Source organism: Macadamia integrifolia, chromosome 11 (genome assembly GCF_013358625.1).
Source record: "Macadamia integrifolia cultivar HAES 741 chromosome 11, SCU_Mint_v3, whole genome shotgun sequence".
In the NCBI taxonomy this organism is placed as follows: Eukaryota; Viridiplantae; Streptophyta; class Magnoliopsida; order Proteales; family Proteaceae; genus Macadamia; species Macadamia integrifolia.
The window spans coordinates 22,409,451-22,415,857 of NC_056567.1; the positions used below are offsets into that span (position 1 = coordinate 22,409,451).

At 36.2% G+C, this 6,407-nt stretch overlaps 1 long non-coding RNA gene across 1 annotated transcript; it reads left to right on the forward strand.

The window, feature by feature from the left end:
- The first annotated feature begins 4,858 nt into the window (after positions 1-4,858).
- On the forward strand, positions 4,859-5,528 carry LOC122092700. Its single transcript, XR_006144268.1, has 3 exons — positions 4,859-5,015; positions 5,108-5,192; positions 5,289-5,528. It is a non-coding gene; the product is annotated as an uncharacterized LOC122092700 (long non-coding RNA).
- The last annotated feature ends 879 nt before the right edge of the window (positions 5,529-6,407 follow it).

Below are 6,407 nucleotides of genomic sequence, written 5' to 3' on the forward strand. Positions count from 1 at the left end.
ATAATAATAATAATAATAAATTAATAAATAAATAATATCTTTAAAGACACATAACCTATGTCAATATCCTTGATGATTGGATGAGACAAAACTTATAAGTAGTTTGATTCAAACCATATTTTAAACCAATCACTATAAAAAAAGTGTAATAGGTTACAAGTGAAAATGAAGGATAATCTATGTATTTAAAAAGAGCAGGGGAGAAAGAGATGTAAAAATAAAAAAGTAAAAGAGTATCAGTAAAAAGGTAAAAAATAGGGGAGTTTTAGTAAATATAGACCAAGTGTAGGGGACAGTAATACGACCAGCGATGATGTATAGGGTGGAGTGTTGGACAATCAAGAAGAGTAATTTGAATAAATTGGATATAGCAGAGATGTGGATGTTGAGAGGGATGTGTGGAAAAACCCAAAGAGACAGAGCAATAAATGATTGTATTAAAAAATAGTTAAGGGTGGCTCCAATCCAGGACAAGCTCCGCGAGAGCCGATTGAGATGATATGGCCATGTGTTAACGGAGACCCATGGATGCCCCAATAAGAAAGTGTGACCAGTTTCAATTACATGGAGCTAGAAGGAGACGTAGACCTAAATTGACCATTCACGAAGTGGTAAGAAAATATATGCAGCTGGTAGAGATCGATCATAGTATGACCGCAGATAGAGGTAAGTGGAGAACAAGGACCCGTGTAGCCGACCCCATGTAGGGGATGTTTCAAGGATGCTGCTTTGACTACTGCTTTAACTTCTTCTTTTTACCTCATTTTTTTTTTTTTTAATACCTTACCGGATCCTTGTAGTCGACTCCATCAAGTTGGGATAAGGTTATGGTTGTTGTTGTAGACCAAGTGTAGGGGAGTGATAGTAAATTCCCAAACTAAGAAGTAAAGAGCATCAGAGGCCCACATTCTAGGAGAGGAAGACAGACGATGTTGAAAAGGAAGAAATCTATCGAAGGTGGGTTGACAAAAAGGAGTATAGAGACTGGACCAGGTTATGGTATGTCTCTTAGTCAACATGCGTATAAGATTAGATCCATCTACATATGATTAATTACCTGATCCTACATGTGAGTATTGAACATTTCTTTTATTTTTTTGCCATTATAATAGTGAAGAGAGGTATATTTGAAAGCAAAAGAATAAATTGTTAGATAATGACTCATCTTATCCATCTTGAGAGTGTTTGGACATGCAGCCCAACAAATCCTCACAACCTTGAATGATCGTTCGAGGTGGTTGGGAGAAGGGGGATTGGTTTATTCTCCTATTACAAATTCCAAGCTTTTTATTGATTCCCTAGAGAATCCTGTGCAGTATTTGAGAAGGAAAAGCGAAGCAAAGGAGTATGGGTTCGTCAAATCTGTCTAATCTATGCTCTTGATATTATCCTTTGTCTTCTTTTCTTATCTCCTTCCTCTCTCCTTTCGTTTTTTTAAATATATCTTCATCTCTCCTCTCCTATCCTATAAATTCAATCAAATAGATCACCACCTTCTTGAGTTTTAATTAATAAATATACCAATGAGGTTGGTAGCCTAGTGGTGAAAATGCCCTCAACCCATCATCGCTCGAGTCGGCTGATTGTGGGGGCTATGATCGCTATCACGGAGCACCGTTTTTTCATTACTAAAAAAAAAAAATTTAATAAAGATAAAATTTTGCTCACAAGTAGGGTTTGATAGCTTATGGGATTGTCCTCTCAAGATTTACTTGCATCGTCTTGTACATTTATGGGTTAGAGAGGAAATAGAGCGTCTTCAATTATTGGGCCGTCCGAGGAACCATCCGGTAGCTGAATGGTTTCTTTTCCTCTTGCCCCTATCCCATCATCCTTCTCCATCTATTCGGATCATGATTTCAAATACATACTTTCTATTATAATATAAATGATTACCACGAAGATGCTATTCCACTCATATCATTTTCAAAGAAGTTGGAAACTATTCTTCACACCAACTCACATGGATTTTTATTACTATTGAAGGAATTAGGATATATACATCAGGATTACATTCTCTCAAACAGAGATTCTAAAGAATCTCGTGCAATGCATTTGTTGAGATCCCTCATTCTACTTTCATGGTGTTCTAGTTAATTTATAGTTTGGCATTTAAATTGATCTAAATGGGTAAAAATTGAATCTTCCAAATCGTTTGTCAATCTAAGAAATAAAAAGAAACATAGGCCTATACAAGAGAAACGATGTGAAAAAGATAAGGGTGTTAAATGGTTTGATTTAATTCAGTGTAAGATTATTTAAATAAAATCAAAATTGAACTACTTGAAAAATGATTTCAAATATTGAAACCAAAACATTTACAAATGGTTTCGATATAAATAATTTTCTAACTTTTTTTTATCCAAATTGCTTTCATAACTTTAATTTTTCTTAATTTGTTTTGTTTTTTTTTTTTTTTTTTTTTGTTAACCAAGGTGTACGGGCCAACTTTTGCGCACCTCGATTAATTATTGGGGAGACTAGCACAGCAACCCATCGCCATGATCTCCACTTAAAGTTATTATGTATATATTAATTGATTAATAGGCTTTTGTTAACATTTCTCACAGCGAAGGAACGAAGCCTTTTCTTATTCCTCGAGAATCATGTGCTCTCGATATTTTTTCACCTTCTAGGGCCCGTTTGGTATCGTTCTAAAAAAACGTTTCTGGAGTTTTTTTTGTTCTATTGGAACGAAAAAACGGAATCTTCTGTTTGGTGCACTTATGGTCCGTTTCTGTTTTTTTGGAACAAAAAGTGAAAAAAAAAAAACTGAAAAAACGAGATTGGACGGAACTCCATTTTTGGAGTTCCGTCTTCCCAGTTTCGTTCAATTTTACAAAAAAAATTAAAAAATTTCCCGATAAAAATCTGAAATTTTGAAACACCATTTTTTCGTTTAAAAACTGCGTTTTGACACAGAAACTGAAATTTTCGTTTTTGACACGAAACATCGTTACTGGAACAGAAACGATACCAAACGGGCCCTAAATCCCTATAAGATCAATTCTGGTTTCTCAGTTCACTTTCTTTCTTAGGAAATAACCCTTAAATTTGTTGAAGGTTATTGTTACAGCCAACACCCCCCCCCCCCTCTCTTATGGCATCATCCCCCAAAAAGGCCCAGGCACCACCTCCCCAAAAAATGGGATCCCTAGGCAGAATGGTATGAGATCACTGACCAGAGCATTCCTCTCATTCTTTCTTTCGAAACTCATTTTCAAATTCTCCTCTGCTTTATGTTTGATCACAGTGGTAAGGCTCTAGGATGCTGGTATGAGATCATCACCTCCTGTTATTAAAAAGACAAATAGGGATGGGCTTCTCTGTTCTGTACCCATTTAGGCATCTTTAATTTGGGTTTTGTTTTTGGTTTGTAGGATACATATCAATAATTTTGTGAGTGTAAGTTTAAGAAAATTTCTAGGGAGATAACACAATAGTTTACTCCATAGTTAGGAAAGCCCCGCCGATCATGGTATGATGGTTTGATCAAATTCTATTCCGTGATTAAGTGACTATTGGAGGCTTGTAACTCTGTGACCGTGTCCTTCACCTCTGCTGAATAAGACTCCAATATTTATAGAACAACCATTCTCAAGTTTGAGACAAACCAACTGTTTTTAAAAAGGAAGTACACTAGCTATACTATTCCATGTCTAATAACTTCAGTTCATAGTTTTCTTTTCTATGCTACCAAACATAGCCTTAGCTTTTAAAACCAAAACCCAAATACCATGAGAGTTGCTGGACAAAATGCCATTCCAACTTTGTCAACAAGGACATATTCTTAATCCTATTGCTGGTTGGATTGTACCAAACGTCGCTGGTGTGCCAATCTGATTAACTAAAGCCATAAGCTGGAAGTTATTATTATTATTATTATTTTTTGGATAAATGGTTCTTACACCTATGGTATATTCTTCCATAGATCTTGATTTTAAAAACTTAACTTTGTCATGTGGCAACTTGATGAAACTTGATATGTGAGCAAAGAATCAAGGGTATATTAATCTCATAAAATTTATCACTATGACAAGTATTCACATTTAAAATAATCGTCTTGAGAAAAGTTCCTACTATGGACTTATAGGCCTCATTCTTGTAAATAAAAATTTCAGGATGATCAAAATACGGGAGAAGAGTTTACACATGATGGGCAATTTATTGAGAAATCTGGCTCCTCTCCAACGACTTGGGCTTTCAACGATTTATCTCTCACCCATATAATAGTTAGGATGACTTGGAGACCACCCCTAAATGTTGACATTGGAGAAAATATTTTTCCATTGTTAAGATGGGGTAATTAAATTAGACATGGAAGTCCCTATGTCCGAGTGTTGCTATAACTAAATTAGCCCTCCATGGGTCAAAAACTACTTTGTAAGGAAGGAATTTTCCACTGGCACATGACTAGCTTTCCCTATAAAATTAATATACGCATTTTATCAATGTTATCTTAAATAAGATTCTATTCTAGAAGGTTCCCAAAAAAAAAAAAAACTATTCCATTCCAATCTGATAAAAAATATGATTTTGATAGGAAGGAATCGTGGAACCCAGTAATTCATTTGAAATTTTAGTTAATAATAAAGAAAAATTAAAACAAAGAAGGAAAGGGTAAAGAGGGAGAAAGGAAGATGGGAGGGAAAACCAGATTTTTATTTTTTTAAATTGGAAAAAACCAGAACTTTCTTTGGCTTTCTATGCGGTGCAGTGTCTTCCATGTGTTCATTTTAAGTACAGAACCCAATGTGTTTACTTGAGGTATCAACTTCTTGCGTTTCTGCCTTAAGAAGGAAAACAAAAAAGTTTTAAAAAAAGACGTAAGCAGGAGGCCGGTTTCTCGAATCATCATCTTTTTTGCACTTTATTCTTATCCTCCTCCTTCGGCTCACCTCCCCTTATAAAATAACCAGATCAACCAGAAACCCTCCATTGTATTGGTTAACTTTGTTCAGACTCTGTTTTTCCAATGAGCGATCCTAAATATGGTTACCCATATCCCCCCCAAGGTACCCTGTTTACTGACCCTTTTAATTTTGGGAAATCTTGATCTGGGTTTTCTTTCTTCTCTGTTATGACAAAACCCTTTAATTTGTTGCAGGTTATTACCAAGGGCCCCCTGTAATGGCACCTCCTCAATATGCTGCTCCACCACCTAGAGCAGAACCAGGATTCCTTGAAGGATGGTATGTGATCACTTAAAGATGATTCCTTTTCATATTTTTTTCCTCAAAGTTGAAACCCATTTCCAAAATCTCTGCTTCTGCTCTGTGTTTTGGCAGTCTTGCGGCTCTCTGTTGCTGTTGTCTCTTAGATGAGTGTTGCTGTGACCCCTCCATCATGTTCGTGAGTTGAGGATGATGGTTCTGATTCTGATCTTTATAGTGAATTCTTCTCGACTTCTTGAATCTTTTTCTTCTTTCTCTTTATGATCATCTTTTCTACCATAATAATGCAATTTAATGTAATAATATCAGATATATTTTTCGTGATTAGGTAAAGATTGTTTGCCATTTCAATTACATTACGTTTACAAAATCATATAAACCTGTGGTTTTAAGAGGGTTTTGCACTGTGTAACCACGGTGGGTGACACTGATCACGTCACAAATTTGAGTTCCATGGTTTTCTTTTGGGTGTCAAAAAAGTCGTAGGTTTTCTTAGCAAGCGGTATAAAGGAGCGCACCCTCCGCCCTCAGTGGCGAAATGGTATCTTACATTGTAGGTTATTTCATGCGAGGAAAAAAGAGAAACGACACACAAGCACTATTGTTTTACTTGGTGGTCAAAGAACTAATGATAGGAAGGGGGATCATTGGCTGGTTGTGTGGCCCTACATCAATGGGGAGGGTCAATGAGAGAGTGGTGGGATTTTTTATTTCATGGGGTGGGTGCATGGTTTCAAGTATCATCATCGTCTCAGCCTTATCGGTATCAGTTGCGATTTGAATCGATTACCCATATCATTTTAGGGATAAACAATAAAAAAACATACTTTTTTTTTCTAAAAAGCAAGGGGTAAAAGTGATTAATACACACCAATCCTCTCTAATACCGCTATTGAGAAATAAATTCATGGGTGGGTGGGTTATTTTGCTACGCTTGGCAACTTTTTTTTTTGAGAACGGATCAAATCCTCGTACAAGAATGATTCTTGTACAGGACTGATCCACAAAGATGGAATCCACCACAGGGTTCTTCCTTGGGTGGATCCATCTTTGTAGATCAGACCGTACGATAATGGTTCTTGTATGAGAACCTGATCCACAATCTTTTTTTCTTCCTATTATACCAGGGGCCAGGGAACTCGATAAATCTAGCTCTCCTTATGTCCAAACACAGTTGGGCATAAAAATTCCTAGCATGCATGGGGTAATTGGGTCATTTCACATTCAGTCATG